The sequence below is a fragment of the Erythrolamprus reginae genome, chromosome 3 (assembly GCF_031021105.1).
Source record: "Erythrolamprus reginae isolate rEryReg1 chromosome 3, rEryReg1.hap1, whole genome shotgun sequence".
Lineage (NCBI taxonomy): Eukaryota > Metazoa > Chordata > Lepidosauria > Squamata > Dipsadidae > Erythrolamprus > Erythrolamprus reginae.
The window spans coordinates 104309490-104332757 of record NC_091952.1 but is presented as its reverse complement, the minus strand read 5'-3'; positions in this window follow the sequence as shown (position 1 = coordinate 104332757).

Here is a 23268-nt window from a genome sequence, read left to right as displayed (position 1 = left end):
TTAAAAACTGCAATCCTGCTAAACCATAGGTTTTCAAATTGCATGCCTTAGGTGCTGATGCAAAGCGCATGTATTGAATGCTAAGACAATGTGCTGCAGCCAACTGGAATTGGTAATTTCCAGTAAATCTGATAGACTTAGCTCCATAGGCCGGAATAGAAGGAACAATTTGCCAGTATTTCAAATTGCTTAACAAAGTGAGTTTTTCTATTAGCTTAGTCTAGTCACAAAATTCTTCTATTTATCGACTTCTGTAGATCAAAGTGCTGTATAGGATTTTAGATCTGACTGACAAATATATTTAGGAGTGACATGCACAATTTCCATTTTCCCCTAAGAATATCCTCAAAGAAGCATACTTCAAATACAAATAATTCTTAACCTGATCAGGACTTTAATATAGAACAATATGTAAAATCTTTGATTTCCTGAATAAAATGAGAGAGATGCCTTGATATTATTGGATCACAGTGCATGAGTATGCAAACCTGACAAATTTCAATTCTCTTCTGACTATTACCTCTCAAATAAATAAATGAGGACTTGGTAAAGTTTCAAAGGAGTGTTTCATTTCAACAAAATTCAAACGAAGCATCTCATTTCAAGCTGTTCTGCAAAGAAACAGTAATTCTTTCCATTTAGGGCTGGACCAAAGCAATCATATTGTTTAAATCTGATTAAAGCCCTTTCAGCTATTTCCTGTAGAGAGAAAGATACAAGAGTGAGAAGAATCTTCTTCTGCATGATGAACTTAGTATCATCCAGGTTGGGTAGCTCCAAAAAGAAGCATGCTAAAATGTTTCCTAGGTTAGATATGGGCAATTTGGACCTAGAGATTAAACCCTTCTGCCTCAAAAGACTAAGATAATAATGAAATGGTCAGGAAGGAAGGAAGGAAGGAAGGAAGGAAGGAAGGAAGGAAGGAAGGAAGGAAGGAAGGAAGGAAGGAAGGAAGGAGGAAATATAAAGCGTGGAAGAGTAATTAAATTGTTTTTTGCTGAGTTATAATCCCACCTACCTTCTAATTGCAAGAATTACACCCACTGTAGCATCTATGAAAAGGCTTTATTTAAAAGGCTATATTAAACAATATTACCATCTTGCCTTCCACTGAGGACCTGTATACTGCACAAACCAGAAAGAGGGCTGTGAAAATATCTACCCTCATATCCTGGATGTAAATTGCTTCAACTTCTTCCCTCAAGATGCCCCTATAAGCATTGCATGCCAAAACAACTAGAGACAAGGACAGTTTCCACCTCATGCCATCACTCTGCTAAACAATTAATTCCCACAAAACTGTTTTACAGCCTTGGGATGTGAAAACAACTAGTATTGTCCTTCTCATATTTCCTATTACCTATTTTCTTAGCTTCTTATGACTATCACTTTATTGTTTGTATCTTATGATTTATGTTGATTGCTCATTTAGTATCTTACGACTATCACCGAGTGTTGTATCCTATGATTTATGTTTATTGTATTTTATGATTATGATCATGATTTATCACTTGTTGCTTGAATATATACTGAGAGCCTATCACTGGAGACAAATTCTTTGTGTGTTCAATAGAATTTAGCACTACACTGAGATTTATATACTGCTTTACAGCCCACTCTAAGCAGTTTACAGAGTTGGCACGTTGATCCCAACAATTAGAGTCCTCATTTTACCAATCTCAGATGGTTGGAAGGTTGAGTAATCTTGAGACAATGAAAATCATATTTATTTATATTTATGTTTATTTATTTGATTTTTATGCCCCCCTTCTCCTTAGACTCAGGGCAGCTTACAACATGTTAGCAATAGCACTTTTTAACAGAGCCAGCATATTGCCCCCACAATCCAGGTCCTCATTTTAACCACCTCAGAAGGATGGAAGGCTGAGTCGACCTTGAGCCGGTGATGAGATTTGAACCATGGACCTACAGATCTACAGTCAGCTTCAGCGGCCTGCAGTACAGCACTCTACCTGCTGCGCCACCCTGAACGTCTGGCAATTGGTAGTCAGTAGAATTAGCCCGCAGTCCTGCATTCTAACCTTGGCCAATAAAGAATTCTATTCTATATTAGAATGCACGGTAAGCATTGATTCAGTGGAAGTGGCATTCCTTCCCCTGCAATGTCACTGTGGTTAGCCTTCAATAAACTAATAGATATATGGGTAGGAGCTCCCATGAAAATATGAATACAACATAATATGGAAAAATATACTTTGGAAGTGGAGCAGAAAAAGTGCCTCGGAGTTGCATGTAGGATGAGTGAGGGGTAATACATTATCCTCTCCTGCCCAATGGTTGATTGTCTATGCTAGTAAGAAGCAGTGTGTATAAACCCAATGTCATCTTCATTCAGACCTTAAATATACCAAACTTAATATTTTTTGTTTGGGTTTGGTTTTGCTCTCTCTAACCAAAATCTGATGTTAGAGAGAAAATGTATCCAAAGATATGTTTAGAAATGCAATGCAGATGTTTGTTAAAATTCTTGATGCTTTTCAATTTATTTATAAAAATGCAAATTAAGAGGATTAATTTCAGATTTCTCTCCATTCCTTACAAAATAACTTTTTAAAACATTTAAACTAATCCTCTGCAGAAAAATATGTTTACTATATGATTCAGATAAATCAGTTATTGGCTGTAATTAGAGTCATATGTCCTCCTGTTTCTTCTCATTGCAAAAAAAAAAAAGAAATCATTATTTATGGTTTAAGTCTCAATATTCACTCAAGAAAAAAGACCAATGTTTATCTTTTCTCACCAAGGATGCTGTGAAATAAGGAATGGTAAAGATGGCAGCAACAAAAATAGACTATAATTGGGGGATACAAATCCTTTGAAAAAGAGTGATATACATTCAAGAACAGAGTCTAAAGCAGCCAACAGCCTCGAAAAGCTACAGTTGATTTAACAATGCTATAATGAGCACCTCTAACTAAGAATGCTCTAAAGTTCTGTGGGGTTCTTTATTGACTGTGAATTAATCCCTTCTAGTTCTAGTAAAGAAGTGTGTGAGTTGTCTAAATACTTGAGCAAATATAAATTCACCCCTACCCCCTTTTGAGATTAAATAGGGAAGAATGGATGGGAGGTTTGATGTTGTTTGATGTTCTCCAGTAACAAGCAAAGAAGGAAAAGGGGGAGGGAGGGGAGAAGGGGATCCCTGCCCAGGAATAAAATTGTCAGCCCCAGAGTTCAAATTCAGATAACTATTAATAGACAACAATGAGACATAGAAAATTCTAATTCTTTGGTCATTTGATTTCTCGCAAAGCAGATCTGATAGCTCTATTGAAGATTAAGCCAGATACAGTGAATGATCAGATTTGAGATGTGGTGGGTGGTATTTTGTTCGAGATCAATCGCATGGTTTTCTTCCAATGTTAGTTTATTTATGAGGCTTAATTTCCATCTTCGCTGGAATGTATTTTTGTTCACATTTACTCCTTGAAGTGCATTTCTTTAATTTAAGTCTAACATCCATCTATGTTTCCCTTTGCTGTTCCATAGTTAAACATCTTCCAAATTCATTTTTCAATAGTTATTTCAATGCCAATTTAATTATCAGGGAGGGGGGTATAATCTATATCATATGCTTCAGGAGGCCTTTGCCTTGATATACTGATTACAAATATATCGTTAGTCCACCTATTTTGCAACTTGTAGGAAAAGAAAAAAAGTCTTCCTTATTGTCTTTGGTCAACAAAAAGAAACAAGCACTAGACGATAGGAAAGAATTAGTTGAACACAATGTTTCTACAAGTCGACAACTTTAAGATATGTGGACTTCAACTCCCAGAAATCCCCAGCCATGTTGTCTAGGGAATTCTGGGAGCTGAAACCCACAGATCATAAAAGTGGCCAAATTTGAAAAACAGTAATTTAATGTGATGTTGTGCTGCCATCTAGTGATTACCTGACTTTTTGCTTACCAAATCTGACATCTCTAAAACCCTAATTGAGAGGAAGGGGGAAAAGGTGGTAGCCAATTAACTCCCATTAGAATGTAATAACTGCTGCATCTGCCTGAATGGCCTGTTTCATAGAACATGACTTGTAAAGTGGGAGAGGCATCCCATTAAATATTTGAAAATAAATGTTCACCACATACCTCCATCTGCTTCCAAAGGGTTTGTACAGTTCTGATGCAATATGTGAAAACTTTACTTGTAATAAAGCAAACTCATAAATAAGACTGTTGTGTGAACTTATATGTACCCTCAAATTTTTGCATATGATGGAAATGTATAATGCAACCCAGGAAAGGGAAGCTCTGCAAAATGATAGACCTTTTCCAAGAATACAGGGGAGGGAGGAATCACTCATCTCTCTTGGTTAGGAACATATCAATTTGTGGAATCGTTGGTGGCTCTGAGTTTGGTTCCCAGTTTGCATATATTTCATTACCCAACTAGATAATATTGTCAGTGCTGGTGACAGTGAGGTTTGCTTCCTGTTCTTTCCTGTTGCTGCCAGTAGCCTAGTGGTAGAGATGCTTGCCTCACAATTGCCTCACTAAACAATGTCGGTTGGCGAGCCCCAGGGGAAGAGCCTTCTCTGTGGCGGCACCGGCCCTATGGAACCAACTCCCCCCGGAGATTAGGATTGCCCCTACTCTTCCTGCCTTCCGTAAACTCCTTAAAACCCACCTTTGTCGTCAGGCATGGGGGAATTGAAACATCTCCCCCTGGGCATGTTTAATTTATATATGGTATGCGTGTGTGTATGTCTGTTAGTATATGGGGTCTCTTAAATCTTTAAACATTTTAAAAACTGTTGGATTATTTATGATTTGTTGTTACATGTTGTGAGCCGCCCCGAGTCTTCGGAGAGGGGCGGCATACAAATCGAATAAATAATAATAATAATAATTGGGAGGTTGAGAGTTCAATCGTAGGCAGTGACAGATGTTTTCCTACCGTGTTTCCCCGAAAGTAAGACAGTGTCTTACTTTCTTTTTATCCCCAAAAGCCCCACTATGTCTTACTTTCGGGGTATGTCTTATATTGGAAAAAACGGTGCCCATTAAGTTACCTCGTTGAGCAGGAAGGTAGCGCTGGAGTCAGAAAAAGACATAGACAGATGGGGAGGGAGCCGGCCGACCGGCGAGGCCCGGAGTGCGCTGCCAGCTGGGAAGGAAGGAGGGAGGGAGGCGGCCCCTGCCCCCGCTGCTTCCCCTGCCGCGCTGCTCCCAAGCGCCTTCCTCGCCCTCACCGCCGCCGCCGCCTTCTCGCTCTCCAGGTCCAGCTAGATGAGAGGGAGGCGGCAATACCCCCGTGTTTCCCCGAAAGTAAGACATATGTCTTACTTTCGGGGTATGGCTTATATTAGCCGACCCCCCTGAAACCCCCGATACGTCTTACAATCGGGGGTGTCTTACTATCGGGGAAACAGGGTATTAGGGTGCAAAGAAAAAATATCTGATGCAAACTCTATGTAGGTATCAAGAAGGGTATCTGGCCAGTAAATGCTCAGCTCCATTCATTTTCCCTAACTTCGCCATAATAAAAATGATTACAGGGTTGTAAAAAAACAAAAAAACCACAACCATCCCTGTTGCTCCCAGTAGGGACAAACCTCATACTCTCTAGCAGTGATGATGTTTAACATATAATGAAATATCTGCAAGCAAATAACTACATCCAGAGAGCATCAAGGACTCTAATCCTGAGCTAGATATATTCTCTTCTATTCAAAGATATCAGTTTCATTTCATACCTGCCTATAGCTTAATATGACAATGACTAAAGCTTCAGCACCTTCCTCTTTCTGTATCTCCACAAAGAAAACAGAAGCATGTCTTCCAGGCATTCGATACAGAACAAACACTATAGAATAGTGGTTGGGTAAGGGAAGATGGCTACAAACAAATGAAATATGTAAATATTTGAATGAAAGGGAGAAGCACTATTTAGGGAGGAGATAGAGTTAGAGAAAACAAGTAGAGGTGCAAGAGATGGAAAATATAGTAGAGAATATAAGGAAAATTAAGAATACAAGAGTTAGGGAAATGAGAAGGAAAATCTTACATAAGTGGTATTACACACCAGTTCAACTTGCACACTTTCAGCAGAATGTTAACGGTATCTGTTGGCATGGGTGCCAAGATAAAGTTCTGCACTACTGGGAATGTCTAGTAGTGCAGAACTTTTGGCAAAAAGTGCAAGAGGATATTAATAGGATATTAAATATAAGATGGACGATTACTAAGGAAATGGCAGCATTAGTTAAAAGTAGTGAGATGGGAGAATTCAGAGAAATAAAACAAGCAGCAATAGAAAGCTCTCAAGAGGTAATAGTCTTGGGGTGGAAAGATGCGACAAAATGGACAATGCAAAATTGGTATAAGTACATAGTAGACCACATTCCATTTGAGATTATGGACAAAAGGATGAATTCAACTAATGAAACTGATTTGCAACAGCTGATGGGGCGATGGGACAAGGTAAGACGATATATGGCGAACAAGCTATAAGAAACAAGTTGGAATCACTTTATAATATGTAAATAAATATTTCGCTCTTGGCTTAAAATGATTTATAGAAGAAATACCCCCAACTGGTGGTGGGGTATGATTGTTTGTCTGGTGGTGGACACAATCACTGAGCACATGTTATATGTCAGATGTTGTGTGTGTGTTTTTATATTATAAAAATCAATAAAAAGATATATTTTAAAAAGATACAGAACAAACACACCTACATTCAGAGGTGGTATTCAGCTAGTTCGGACCAGTTGGGGAGAGCCTGTAGTAGTGACCTATGAGTGAACCCTTGCCCACCCGCCCTGGTGCTATGCCATCCTATTTAACCATGTTTTCAAGCTGTGCACGGAAGGCACCAGCAACCAGTGTGACCAAGGCAAGCATGCACATGCATGCACTCATTTTTTAGGTGCTGGGTGAACTGTTAGGGAAATTATATGAATCCCGCCTCTGCCTTCATTCAGCAAATTCTATTAATGCTTAAACCAACCCTGATCTCAAAAGATTAAGCAATGATGGTCCTGGTTCATGGGACACACTAGAAAATCCCAGGGTTATAAGAACTTTGAAGTCAAGATAATTTCCCAATGAAAGCAATGTTAAACCATTGCTGCACTGAAAACTATTGTGGATGGGTCAAAAAAAAATCACAAGGGGTTCACTCAACTCAATGAAGACATGGAGGAGAACATTGAAGATGAGGTCCGCCTAATGAAAGCAATAGGCTGATGACAAAGCCTCTTGTTCTGCATTTATGTGGTCCAAAGTCTCCAAAACGAGACTTTGGATCCAGGCCAGCTCTCTGCTGGCAGTGAAATGAATAAAAATCACCAAGCAACATAGCAAATACACTTCTTTCTGGATAGAAAATAGATGTAAAATAGGCAATTTGGTGTGTTTCCATGCCTTTATTTTGTTTGCTCATTGTTGTTTTTGGTTTTTTTAATTTTCTCCCTTCTGTCAAAATCAGCTCGGATTGAATTCTTCTGAAATAAACCACTCTGACAAACTAATGAGGTATATTAAGCTGAAACAGGAGTGAATTACTCAAAATTATTGTATATGGTTTGCTGGTAAAATGGTATTTTAGCCTATTCTTGATATTAATCCAATACCCTGCTGTTTACACTACCCAAGTTTCCCATTATTTGTTTCATTTCTTCGCCTTTTTCTTGTGAAATACATGAAAATCTTACCCAGTGGAAAAGGTAAGCAAACAGCCATTCCCAAAAATTTGGCAATAGCTGAGATGAACATTCCCTGTATTATTTGTTGTTGTCTTTCACGAACTATTCATCTGCTTCACATAAGTAACATGAATCTTTTCAGAGGATTTTTGTGAAAAGGTGATGTGTTGATAGTCTTTGAACTGGTCTGTATAAGCAAAACGGACCAGCCGTCTTCTGCCGCATGAATCCCAGCGACCGATTAGGTCCCATAGAGTTGGCCTTCTCCAGGTCCCGTCGACTAAACAATGTCGTTTGCCATGTCCCAGGGGAAGAGCCTTCTCTGTGGCGGCCCCAGCCCTCTGGAACCAGCTCCCCCCTGAGATTAGAACTGCCCCCACCCTCCTTGCCTTTTGTAAACTCCTTAAAACCCATCTCTGCCGTCAGGGGAAACTGAGATAACTCCCTCAGGCCTATACTGTTTATGTTTGGTATGTTTTGTGCATGTTTTTTAAATTATGGGTTTTAGTTTTAATTATTAGATTTGTATTATATATTGTTTTCTATTACTGTTGTGAGCCGTCCCGAATCTACGGAGAGGGGCGGCATACAAATTTAATAAATAATAAATAAATAAATAAATAAATAAAAACCCTTTTAAATCTACTTTCAAGAATCAGAGACTTTTTAATTAGAAAATGTCCTCACCACCTTCTCACTCTATGAATGAAAATTATGCTTTATGTAAATTTGAGCACTTTGGATCTGTTTGCAATCTACATATTGTTTCATAATTGTGCAGAAATATAGATTCAACATTTTGTAGAATGGCTTTTATAGAAAAATTACTGGCACATTAATAATACACTCTTGTTTTTTAATCGATATATTCCTATGTCTCTAATATTGAAAATTTCCTTTCCCACAAAAGTACATTGAATCCTTTGAATTTATTTCGAAGTCTTAATATTCAAAATCAAATATATCAATGTTTTCAGCATTCTTAATCCAAACTTTGTATAGCAAAAACTTTTCTTGCTTGTTTGTTTGTGTTTGTTTATTTCAAAGTGTTAAAGTTTTTAAGGAAACCATTTTATTTTCTCATATTAAGAATTAAAGTCACTCATGTGATGTTTCCAGTCTTGTCATTCAGAAGATGTCTAACCTAGTTAATTGGTAATTGCTGAAAAGTGACTATCAACTCTTGGTTTATCCTTCTCTTGCCATGTCCATCAAGCCATACCCACCAAACTAAACCACCCCCACCAAATCACCCCCACAGAACTGGTAGTAAAAAAAATTGGATTTCCCCACCGGAAGCAATTATGTGGAGCTCAGTTTGAGTGTCTTCATCTCATGTCTTCTCTTCCCAGAAGGGTTCAAAGGAACCAACCTGCTTATCACCTGTTCCTAGTTGCAATTGTCAACTCTGTTTATGCTGTCTTCTCTCTGCCTTTTTTCTCCAGAAGTCCAGGGGAGGAAAGTTTTATTAATAAAAATTGGGATATGACTATGAAGACTTTAGAAACAATAAATCACAGTGTTACTAAACAATGAAGAAGATAAGACACCTGCAGTTTCTTATAATTAAAACTAGCAATTAAAATATGACATTTACTCTAGTCTAAGCAATTCATCTGATCATGCATGAATATAGAATTTAGAACTTTTTTGAACTCATAACACCAACAGATTGAAATAAGGCTAAAATAAATTTAGTTGATGCATCATATACAGTATAAGTTTTATAACTATTTACAAACATAATAATAAATAATCAGATTGTCTATATTCCTTGCTGCCAACTAATGGTTAATCTTGATTTTTGCAGCTCAGTTCTGGTAGTTTTCAATTTACATAGTTGTTACTGAATGCATTTAATTATATGTTGATATTGTTACTTTTCTCACATAAAAGGTACATCAATTGTGTTGGTCACAACCCTCTCTAAACTTTACTAGGAAAGGAAAGGAAAGAAAAGGAGATGTTGTAGTTCAGCCTGAGGCTGCTCAGGGACCAGTTGTGTCTCTGCTGGCTCCATGCCCGGGGGAGGATGACAGCGAAGAGGAGGGGGTTGAACAGTCGGACGGGGGAGAGGAAAGTCAGGAATGGGACGAAGGAGAACAGCATGAGAGTCCCGGGGGGGGGGCTCTCCCCAGCCAGTAGCTTGGAGTCATTAGGTGATGAAGCACAAGCCATCATTGACATGCGACAGAGACGTTCAGATCAAAGAAAGGAGCAATTAAAGAAGTATTATCAGCACTGAATTAGGAACAGCTGGGCTTGGGTGTGGTCCTCCTTAGCAGGGTTTAAAAGGCAGGCAAGTCCTTGAAGCCATGGGGAGTGTTATCAGTTGGAGTTATGGTGTCCTGCTTTGTTCTCGACGTCTCTGTTCCTGGCTTGTGGCCCAGCAGTTTGGAAGACCCGTGGGAGGTGTAGGTCTGCTATCTACAGCCTCGTCTTGGCAGCAAGAAATCCTGTATTGCTGCATGGACTTTTGCCTTCGTGGATATATCTGAAGATACAGCATTTTCCTGTTTGTAAGGACATTTTCTGTTACCTGTGTTTTTCTTGAACTTTATAAACTGCCTTTTCCTTTTACCGGTGTGTCTGGCTTCTCTTTTTGGGTTGGTCTTGGCTTCCGGAGTGACCCAGACAGAACAGGAGAGGGGAGGGGAAGGGAGGAGAGGAGAAGGGAGGGGAGGAGAGGAGAGGGGAACTAGTACATATCATTTGTATTATTTTTCATTCCAACAATTTTGATTTTAATGAGTGCAGTTAAATTTCCTTTCTGTTACTTCATTCCACTATCTCTTTGAAAGTGAATCACATACAATTGGTCAGAAGAAGAAAGCTTCTTAATAAAATCAACAATAGTGGCATCATGTGCCTGTTGAGAAGGAAAGTTTTCCAGATCAAGTTAGACACTTTCTAGCAGTCAGCCAAAAACAAGCTAATGAAATTATTGGTTTTTTTTACAGAATATATCAAAAGAATAACCCTTCCAGCTGTGTGCACCTGTTTAAGAGAATCTCTCTCTCTCTCTCTCTCTCTCTCTCTCTCTCTCTCTCTCTCTCTACATAAGGACAAGGAATTTTCTCCTAGCTGCACACAGTCCAAATTACAGCTGTTTGAAATTCTTCTCATTCATCATCACCATTTATTTAGGATTGCCAACATGTTGACAGTTCCCTCCTTGCTCCTGTGTTTTAATAGCAGCTTAATCTTCTGATATAATCAGCTGGAAACATTTATCTCCATGCTATGAAAAACATTACTTGTTAATATTTACAGCTCAAGCTGTTGTTAAAACAAGAACAGATCAGGTTGTTCAGAGCAGTTATCTATTAGATTTTATCCCACAATAATGCTCTATATTCTCATCTGATTTTATGGTAGCTTCCAGTAACCAGCATTTTACATTCCCAACTTTATTAGAAGTTTCATAGTCTGTCTGTCTTTCTTTCTCTCTTTCTGTCTATATGTCTGTCGAAGTAGCTACATACTGGTAAGAACGTTTGTGGTTATTTGTTTAGGCAAAAGAACCAACACTTGAGAACACATCTACAAAGAAATACACATATCATCTTTCAAATGCTCCTCGATGCATGTATTTACTTCTAGAGAAATCATTATACTAATTGTTTAACATCACCAAAAACCCCTTCATAAATAATGCTTTATTTTTAAAGACAGCCAAAAAGCAATGGTTTCAAGAGTACAAAAGTTCAAGAGCATAATGAAAGAGCATCAAGTAGTCACCAGTGTAGGCAATTTGAGTAGGAATATTTGACAAGAGCCAATTTGGTGTAGTGGTTGATGCATCAGGCTAGAAATTTTCTGATGGTGAGTTCTAGTCCCATTTTAGTCACAAAGGCATCTGGGGGTCCATGGTCCAGTCATATTCTCTCATCCCAAGAAATAAATCTTGCAAAAATCCATGCATTGCATCAGGGAAGGTCCAGATAAGCATTCAAGATGTTTAATAACATACAAAATAAAAAACCTAAAAGTTTATTAAAACCAAGTAACACTGAAATTCTGACAAAAAATACATATCTTGACAGAGCTTCTAAATGCTGCGTGTGAACATACAACTAAGGGAGTTCATTCCAAAGCCTAGGAATAACTCAAGGCAATGCTCCCCACAGGTCAGATCAATGAGTCATTGACAAGAGTGGTTTCTTAAACAGAGCTTAACAAAGAAGTAATAATTTGGTGCTAATTTGGAGTTTAATATCCTATGAAATACACATACTTATTTGCTCTTTGTATGTTAAAAACATAAAGCAAGAGAATCAATAGAAGAACGTAATATAGCTTTAAGAAAGTAAGGCTGAACCACAACATGCTCCAACTCCAAAATCACTTCTTCCTTTTCTTTTTAACTAATTGTTTCCTTAAAAGATAAATCTGCAAGTAGCAGACAGGGAAGGTTATAAATAGTTATGACTCTTAATATGAGTCATTAAGATCTAGAACAGTTATGGCAAACCTTTTTTGCTTGGGTGCCAAAAGGGCGCATGCATGTGTGATAGCTTCCACGCATCTGCCTATACCTTCTGCTCAGGCAATCTCACACTACTCACAAGAGCCTACAAAACTTTTGCCAGACCCATCCTAGACTACTGCTCATCTGTCTGGAACCCATACCACATCTCAGACATCAACACCCTTGAAAATGTCCAAAGATATTTCACCAGAAGAGCCCTTCAATCCTCCACTCGAAACAGAATATCCTACGAAAATAGACTTACAATCCTGGGCCTAGAAAGCCTAGAACTACGGTGCCTAAAACAGGATTTAAGTATTGCCCACAAGATCATATGCTGCAATGTCCTACCGGTCAATGACTACTTCAGCTTCAATCACAACAACACAAGAGCATGCAACAGATTCAAACTTAATACGAACCTCTCCAAACTTGACTGTAAAAAAAATGATTTCAACAATCAAGTTATCGAAGCATGGAACTCATTACCGGACTCAATTGTGTCAACCCCTAACCCCCAACATTTCTCCCTTAGACTCTGCACGAGTGACCTCTCCAGGTTCCTAAGAGGCCAGTAAGGGGCATACATAAGTGCACTGGTGTGCCTTTCGTCCCCTGTCCAATTGTCTTTCCTTTCTCTCACTTATCATATATATTTTCTTTCTTTCATATATCCTCTCCTCTAAGTTCACTTTACCCTTATATATATTACTACATGTCTATTTTTCTTCCTATGTATTTGTGTATTGGACAAATGAATAAATAAAATAATAATAATAAAATACCCATAATGCAATACCCTCCTTTGTGCATGTATGCACAAACTCCTCCCCCCCACACCGCATTGTCTCCACCCACCCACATATATGCAGGTCTCGATGAGGCCTCCAGAGCCTGAGAATGAAGAAAAGGGAGAATAAACTTCTAGTTGGCTCATTGGGCCATTTTTCACTCTTCCCCCACCCTCTAGAAGGCCAAAAATCATCTGACCAGCATGCGCATATGTGCTGGAGCTGACACAGGGCAATGCCTCATGTGCCCTCAGATGTGGCCATAGGTTCACCATAACTGCTCCAAACTTGACTGTAAAAAATATGACTTTAACTATCGAGTTGTCAAAGCGTGGAACTCATTACCGGACTCAATAGTGTCAACCCCTAACCCCCAACATTTCTCCCTTAGACTATCCACGATTGACCTCTCCAGGTTCCTAAGAGGTCAGTAAGGGCCGTACATAAGTGCACTGGTGTGCCTCTCATCCCCTGTATTTCCTTTATCTCATATATTATATATATTTTCTTTCTTTCATATATCTTCTCCTCTATTTTTACATATTATCTTTATATTTATTACTTCATGTCTATTCTCTTCCATATGTATTATGTATTGGACAAATGAATAAATAAAATAAAAATAAATTACAGATCTAGGACAATGGGTTTGTGTTGGGGAGGGAGTTGTTGGGTGCCCCTTGAACTTTCTCCAAAATCCCTAATATAGTTTCTATGTATTATTCCTATAAGTAGGGCTCAACAACCTTTCGGACCATTAAATTCATAATTTTAAATCCTGCACACCACTAATATGATTTTTTTAAAAATAAAATAAAATAAATAGTATTTTGTTCTGTCGGGCTCTCTGGTAGACTCCTCCCAAAAATTCACAGGTACAAATCTCAGACACACACACGTTTGAAAAGTCAAAACAATGTTCTTTATAATGAAAAATTCACTTAAACCAAGCCCTCTTTTGGTATAGCAAAGAACACTGGTCTCCAAACAAATTGGTAATTTGTACAAGTCCCTTATCAGTTCTGTGATACTTAGATTGCAGCTGTGAGGCAATTCACAGTCCTTCTTCTTTCACAAAGTGAAACACACTTTGCCCTGGTTTAGTTTCAAAGCGGGGAAAAATCAGCACACAAAAGGTCAAAGTCAGTAAAGAAGTCACAAAACACAACAATCAGATAATCCTCCACAATGGCCAAACCCACAGCCCCACCCAACCACAGGTTGCCTCATTTTCTTTGATAATAATCTCTCAGTTTTTGTTGCCTATGCATCGCTCTCCCCATGCATGGCTGTATCATTAACTCTTGTTCTGAATCCAAGGAGGAGCTAGATAATTGATCTCCTTCTGAGCTGTCTGCCACACTCTCCTCCTCCCCGTCACTCATGTCTTCTTGGTCAGAGGAGCCTTCAGCAGCAGATTCCACCGAGGGCAAAACAGGCCTGCAGCATGTGGATGTCTCCCCCACATCCACAGTCCTTGGAGCAGGAGCTGGGCCAGAGCTAACCACAACATATTTAATGCAATATAAAAAATGCAAATAAAATTTCTGAGGGCCACCAACATTTTCCTGCAGACTATCAGTGGTCCATGGATCACTGGTTGGTGACCGCTGCCATACAGGATGCTTTGTATAGGAAATATACACCTTTTTAAAAGATTCTGTATTTCAAAAACCACAAAATGATTGAACTATTCCGTCTTTGTTTCTTTCCCCTTTTTTGTTTTCTTTCAAAAAGTCATGTAATCATTTATCACATCTATACATTTTTTTCCAGAATGCACTTTCCCTTATTCATTTGTAGAAGAGTTAATGTGTGAAGGATGAATGTTATCTCTCATCAGAGCTCACCACTTTTTAATTAATTTCCCAGCAGTATATTAATTAGTTGTGTAGGGTATTCTAGAACTCTGCTATTTCCTTAACAAGATTAAAGATTTATTGTTTGAGCATCTATAATATCACATGTCAAAATCACTTAGGAAAGAATGATCTCATGATCACCAGAAATTACAGGGCTATTTTTAACACTATAAAAATCAAAACAAAACAGAGCCAGAGCAATAAAGCATAGATAATAAAGAAGAATAAAAAATAAACCCTTGCATTTACACACACACACCCCATCATGTTGTGTTATGATGAAGGTCTGTTCCTCCAAAAAAAGATAAAAGTTATTTACTTTCTCAGAAAATAACATGGAAGGGAATGTTGTTATTGCTGACCCAACTCAGTTCAGGGTTTTGATATATCGGAACATATTTTTTGATATTCTATTTTCTGAAGTTCTACAAAGGCTGAAAAAATTTAGACTTCAAAACCAACATTTTACAGAATTGATTTATGAATTCAATCATCATGTGGTATTTGATTTTGCCCAAAGTCAGAGAAGAGCAAGGTAAAATATATTGATGCATATGTGTTTCTGTTGAAAAAGGCACTTTGAAATAATCTGCTTCCCTTTCTCCCATAGATTCAAAATGTATTGTTCAATATAGTGTAGAAATATGTCTAGTCCATGGACATTCCTTAACCTTGCATATGCCCCCTTTTCCATCCCACAGACTATGCCTGCAGTCAGTAGACCCGTTTTCTTTTAGCCCACTTGATGTTTTGTTTCATTTTGGAGGAAAACCAGATTCATTTTGCTTTTTCAAACATCACAAATTGCCCAATTTCCCCCTGTGGCCTCTCTGTAGTTCGTGATCTGTGCACTCTTAGCAAAGGCATTAGCTCTTGCTTAATACAAACTTTCTCAAATACAAAAAGTCAATTTGCTCTCTCTCTCTTACTGTGTTTGTGGGAGGGGGATTAAGAGACAGAGATGGAGAGAGACAAAAAGAGGGAAAGGGGGAGATGGGGAAAGAGAGATGCTTAGAATTCAGGACATTTCAATACAAGATCATTTTAAAACTGAAGCTAGGAAGCATCTTTAAGGCAAACATGAAGGGTGGATTTTTGATCTTATGTAAAAAAGAAGCAGGGGGCATGATGGCTACCTTTCCGCAAAGATACTGAGTTTGAAAGCTGAGGTTCAAGACCCAAGGTTCGTGACTCTCGTTCCTGGCCTCAGCTCCTGCCCAACTAGCATTTCAAAAGCATATGAATGTGAGTAGATGAATGAGGATGACTTTGGTGGGAAAGTGACGGCATTCTATGCATCTTTGGTGTGTAATCAAGGTGACCACATGACTATGGAAAATATCTTTGGACAATGCTTGATCTCTTGGCCAGGGGGCAGTCAGAAATTGGCAATATTACATTCTAAGTATTGCACAGAAAGAATGGTCCCAATAACTAGTTCCCCTAGGAAAAATATGAATAGAAAGTGTCAAGGAGAAAACAGTGCAAAAATCAAAAAAGGAAGTTTAACCCAAGAAAAAAGTTCTGTACAAAAGAGAACAGATGCATATTCTATATGAGACATGACATGTATATTATTTGAATGTTGATAATATAAGAAAGAGACAGATCTTAAACTGCACATTAGATGAATAGCCTATTGGGATCCTTACATTAAAGCAATATATTAGAACTGCAGAAAAAACAATTACTACCAACCTGCCTTCCATTGAGGAGCAGTATACTGCATGAGTCAAAAAGAGGGCCATGAAAATATTTACAGATCCCTCACATCCTGGACATTAATTGTTTCGCCTCCTACCCTCAAAATGATGCTATAGAGCACTGCCAAACAGAACAACTAGACACAAGAACAGTTCGCCTCCGAACTGATTTAACTGTTGTTCATAAAATCATACATCACAATGTACTTACTCCCTGTTAGCGACTACTTCAACTTTAACAACAACAACACAGGAGCATGCAATAGATACAAACTAAATGTAAATCGCTCCAAACTAGACTGCAGAAAATACGATTTCAGCAATAGAGTGGTCAACACCTGGAATTCACTACCGGACGCTGTTGTTTCTTCCCCCAATCCCAAAATCTTCAACCTTACATTATCTACAATAGACCTCTCCCCTTTTCTAAGAGGTCTGTAAGGGGTGTGCATAAGTGCACCTTTGTGCCTACCGTTCCTGTTCAAATGTCTTTTTTATCTTTTCTATCTCTACTTTACACTTATATTATGTTAAACATACAACAATACAATACTATATTTGTATGACAAATAAAATAAATAAAATAAATAAATAAGTTTTTCCCCAAACGTCATCACTCTGCTAAAACAAATAATTCCCTCAATACTATGACTCTAACTTGTTTCTTGTAACTTTATGATTTATATTATTTCCTAGTATGACTTGATTGTTTATTTATATCCTATGATTATCATGTTGTACCTTATGATTCTTGACAAATTCCTTGTGTGTCCAATCATACCTGGCCAATAAAGAATTCTAATCTAGTCTAGTCTAGTCTAGTCTAGTCTAGTCTAGTCTATATCTAGTCTAGTCTAGTCCAGTCCAGTCCAGTCCAGTCCAATCCAATCCAATCCAATCTAATCTTTTATAAATGGTCAGAACCCCCAAATTACATAGAATTCAAGTCTTTTTCTGAACAAAACAGTACAGATGTAATGATATGTAGGAATGACCTTGGGAGCAGGGAGGAAGAGCCATAGACAGGGAAACGGCTGGATAGTAGGCATCTCTACGTATAAAAGAAATGTGAATAGAGTAAATGCCTCAGAAGAGACCCTCCCTAGTTTGTCAGTTTGTAAAGGCAACACCAGAGAAATGTATCTTCAAACTTGCAAGATTCTGTTTATGTAACCTTGCCATAAATTAGAATTAGTTCACCTGGGTGTACTTCCTATCTGAACTTCTCCCTCTAGGCTAACATCAATCTTGCAAGTCTGAAGGCACATCTGTCCCCTGCCAATGGTGTCATTGTGCAAGTTATTTGAAGAGAGAAAATTGATAAAGGTATTTGAAAAGGCAAAAAAGTGGGTAAATATTAATCTACTTTTCCACAAATTATGCAGTTCTGGATAATTGTGTGAGAGAGACTGTTGGGAGAGCTGATATTCCTGGGAAGGTTGAATGAAGACTCCCAGGAGCATTTTCCAAATAGAGTATATAATTATGTAAGATCATCCTAGTATGAAGCTTATCCCAGCTGCCTAGGATAAGGCAAGCAGACACCTGACATTGTGCAGAAGATGCTGAAGATGGCTGATCACTTTTTGACAACAACCAAGGAATTATTTTGAAATGCACAGGAGTAGGTAATGATAAACCACTGCTTTATTTACTAAGAAAGCCACATGGTAGAACAATATAAAATGATGGATGATCTAACCTAGAATATATGTAAAATATAGATTGATAGAAGCTAAATTGGGGAAGGATGAGAGTAGTTTTACAACAGGAGCAAGAAACATCAGTGCCTGGGATAAGCTGATGTTACTTTGAGATCTGAAAATTCAAATTATCTGCAGGAACATCTGTAGGAAATTCAAATTATCTGTAGGAACAGATGTCATGGAGCATGGTAAAAAAAATACTAAGATGAAATATAAAGAAAACCAAATGAAAGGTGACAGGTAAAACAACTGATGATAAAGATATTGAAGTGGTTAATGGTTTTTAACTATCAATTATCAATAGTTTCAAAAAAAGACTAATCAAGAACTAAACCATAAACTAACACTTCATAAAATAGCAATGAAGATTTTGGGAAGTATATTTAGATGCCAGGTTGTATCTATATCTTTAAAGACCAGATAAGTGCAAGCGATGGTTTTCCCCATGACCCTCTGTTAAAGTGAAAATTGAATTTGGAAGTAGGATAAAAAGAATATTGGTACTTTTAAAGTTTCATGTTGGAGAAGATTGCTAAAAACATCTTTGATAGCTAACCACACCACACCACACACACACCAAAAAAAACCATCTAATGCATCTGTCTAAGGAGATTCTCTTCCATCTTGGTCATGGTTGTCACAAGATGCTTTTACAAAAGGTCATTGGATTTTCCTTGTTTTGCCTTGAAGAAGTTTCGTGAAACAAAGATAGATCCAGGCAACTGGATTGTTCTTGTTTTTCCTTCTAGTTCGAAGAATGAAACGTCAAGAAAGAAAGAAAAAGAAAGAAGGAAGGAAGGAAGGAAAGAAGATTGATGAATGTTAATAATAGTAAATACTAAGTGCCTGAAAATTAATTGAGCTTGGAAATATTGAATGAAATTATAGAAAAGTATAACTTATGGAAATATATTAATTGATGCATTGGTGTTCAGGTAGATTTTCATAGTATTACTAGATTACTATAATACTACGGTATGATAAATATTTAAGAAATGAAGATTTTGAAGCATTTATTAATATTTGTGTTTTTGGTTTTGCTGGTTGTTTTAGTTTTAATAGTAATAGATTTTGGTTTTGTTTTATTATTAATTTCTTTTAATAAAAAAGAGATTTATTTATTTATTTATTTATTTATTTATTCATTCATTCATTCATTCATTCATTCATTCATTCATTCATTCATTCATTTATTTATTTATTTATTTATTTATTTATTTATAGTTCTATGCCACCCGATCCCGAAGGGACTGCCACTCAGACACTATACTTTTCCGCCAACACCGAAAAAAAATTAGAGGGAACATTGGCAGGAGGTACACACATATGTGCTGTATAGCTAAGCTGGCCAACTGCTTGCGTGCCCACAGAGGGCTCTGTATACTACCTGAGATGTGCGTACCATAGGTTCGCCATCAAGGTCCTAGGGATGAATCCCATTGCTTTTCTGCATGTAACAGGAGAAAGGAAAGCTAAGGAAAGCAGGGCTACATTTTTGTATAGTTGTTTTTTTTAAAAGAAGTGCTTTATTACTGTGATTTTTATGTTCCATTTCCTGGCTGCTCTCATTTTTGTATGTTGCTAATTGGTACCTGAGTAGGGAACAGGGAGAAGCTGAGGAGAGCAAACAAATTCACAATTGCCATTACAGGAATTCTAATCATCACTCTGCTTATTTAGCACGGTGTAGTGTAAGGCATGTTATCACCTACAATAAATACCTATATAAAGCCATACAATGTGGACACCAGGGATATAGACAACCTGTGCTATTAGACATGAGATTCCTATAATTTTCTAAACATACATTCAAAAGGTGGTAATTTATATAACTGTTCCAAAGTTCAATGTCTGGTGTTTTTCTCTTACTATTACAAATCTACAAACACAGCTAGCTCCCGCCCCCCCCCCCCCCACCCAAGGTTGCTTCAGCAAACATAGCGGGTTTATTGTACTTATGCTGCCCTCTAGTCTCTCAATCCAAAAGCTGCAAAACCGAAGGAAAAATACTGATGAAATGATAGAAACAATCAATTAAGCAAGCAGCACTGCTGAGTATCAGTCAGCAACATCACATTTATTGTGACGAGACAAAGTGAAAAATGCAGACATTTGTTAAGATCCTGATATTATTTTTATTATTTTATATTTTACAGCTTTTCCATTCACCTGTGGTAGAAAAGCTTACCTTTTAATATGTACATGTATATGTGCATGTACATGTATATATATATATATGCATATGTGTGTGTGTGTGTGTGCGTGTTTCATCAAATGAAATTTTCATTATCAGCAAAAATTCAATTCAATTCAATTTATTAGATTTGTATGCCACCCCTCTCCGAAGACTCAGGGCGGCTCATAACAGTAATAAAAACAGTATAACAATGGAACAAATCTAATAATAAAATATATAAAAACCTCAACAATTAAAAACCATACAGCACACACACATCAAACATGCAATATAATAAGCCTGGGGGAGATGTCTTAGTTCCCCCATGCCTGGCGATATAGGTGAGTCTTAAGTAACTTGCGAAAGACAAGGAGGATGGGGGCCGTTCTAATCTCCGGGGGAAGTTGATTCCAGAGGGCCAGGGCCGTCACAGAGAAGGCTCTTCCCCTGGGGCCCGCCAAATGACATTGTTTGGTTGATGGGACCCGGAGAAGGCCTATTCTGTGGGACCTTATCAGCCGCTGGGATTCTTACAGTAGAAGGTGGTTCCGGAGGTATTCTGGTCCAATGCTATGTAGGGCTTTAAAGGTCATTACCAAAACTTTGTTACACAAACACACAAATACATACACACACATGTGTGTTTGTGTGTGTGTGAAGTGTGCTGTCCTAAATTGCCAGATATACTCACATATAATGTGGGAAACAGTGCTTCAGAACAATATAAAAATGTACTAAAAATAATAACATTTGTCAGACCAATTCTTGAATACAATTCACCTGCATGGAATTCACACTGCACAACAGACATTAATATAATCAAAGGAGTCCAGAAATACTTCACAAGAAGAGTCCTCCACTCCTCCTCACGCAACAAATTACCTTACTCCTCCAGACTTCAATTACTATGTTTAGAAAATTTACAGCTACACCGCCTCCGAAATGATTTAATTGTTGTTCATAAAATCATACATCACAATGTACTCCCTGTTAGCGACTACTTCACCTTTAAGAAGAACAACACAAGAGCATGCAATAGATACAAACCAAATGTAAATCGCTTCAAACTAGACTGCAGAAAATACGATTTCAGCAATAGAGTGGTCAACGGTTGGAATTCACTACCAGACTCTGATGTTTCTTTCCCCAATCCCAAAATCTTCAACCTTACATTATCTACAATAGACCTCTCCCCTTTTCTAAGAGGTCTGTAAGGGGCATGCATAAGTGCACCTTTGTGCCTACCGTTCCTGTCCTAATGTCTTTTTTATCTTTTCTATTTCTACTTTATACTTATATTATGTTAAACATACTACAATACAATACTATATTTGTATGACAAAATAAATACATAAATAAAATAAATAAATGAGGGAGAGATTCACAGAGGCTGGTATTAACCTCCAAAAATTGTTACCTCCCTATTCTAGTGACAGAGTAACAGTGTAAGTAAGTCCAAAGCCTACTAAGAGTTTATTCTATTTATCTTATTACGTAAATAGAAAACAAATTTAACTATACAGGTATACCTCTACTTATGAACTTATGAGCAATTTTTCCCATAGGAATCAATGTAAAAGCAAATAATGTGTGTGATTCGGGAAACCACAGGGCAGGTGGAGGCCCTGTTTCCTCCCAGGAAATTCCTAGAGAGGCCCCACAGAGGTTTCTCCCCACCTTTTCTGCCCCTGTTTCCTTCCAGGAGATTCCTAGAGAGGCCCCATGGAGGCTTCTCCCTGCCTTTTTCCGGTTACAGTTTCAGAGGCTCAGGTTTGTAAGTGGAAAATGGTTCTTGAGAAGAGGCAAAAAAATCTTGAACACCCGGTTCTTATTTAGAAAAGTTCGTAAGTAGAGGCATTCTTAGGTAGAGGTAGAAGGGGGGCTGCTGCCTGTACAGTGTGATTTTATCATCACTCATAAAGGGAAATTATGCCTCCTTTCTCATGGTGAATTATTATTTTATTAACAATCATGAGCTTTTGCTCGTCTATTCTACATTATGAAATCAATTATAGTAATAAACTGTACACCATAAATTATTAAGTATTTATTAGATACATAAATAAATTGAGGGATTAATTAATACATGGAATTAATGAAAATCAATAAGGGGTTTTTCTAACTTCCCTAATTAATGGTTTTTAACACATGTGCATCAAATAAATATGGATGATTTGGGGTTTTGTGGATCATCACATTAATGTTAAACCCAGATTTCCACAGAATTAAATTTGACCCCTAATTGGTTTTACTACGCCAGTTTAAATTAATTTATATTTATGTTCTCATGTCCCAACTTCCTTGTTACATGGGTTAAGACCTTGGTTGGTAAGTGATGTATCAGTTTGAGATTCTCTTAAGGTATACCTACTAGATTATTAATGAAATGTTAACCCATTTTGACACATGCATAGGGATAATTTTGTTAATCATGTTTGGAATCTTGAACTTTAGTATGGGTGACCAATTCATTTGGTGGCAACAGGGTTAAATAAGACAGGCCCATGGCCAGCAAGTGAGGTTTCTGGCCTGTGAGAAGCTATGGACAGCAAAGTATTGTTGGAAGCAGGGAGTGACTGTGAAATGGGACCCTCAGAGGGGGTCATGGCAGACAGCCCATTAGGTAGCAATTCATCCTCCTCCTTATCTTCGCTGGATGCTGATGAAGAAGCATTTACTGACGTACGAAGGCGAAGGGCCATGAATAGAAAAGAGCAGCTACGTAGGTATTACAAGAGATAAGAGAGTTCACCTGTGGTTGGGTGTGGTTCAACTAATTATGGCTACTGTTAAATGGGCAGCGTGCCGGCCTCTCAGTGTGGAAGATTATCTGTTCGTGATAGTGGATGTGGCTTTACTCTCTGGATTCTCCAAGGACTCTGTGC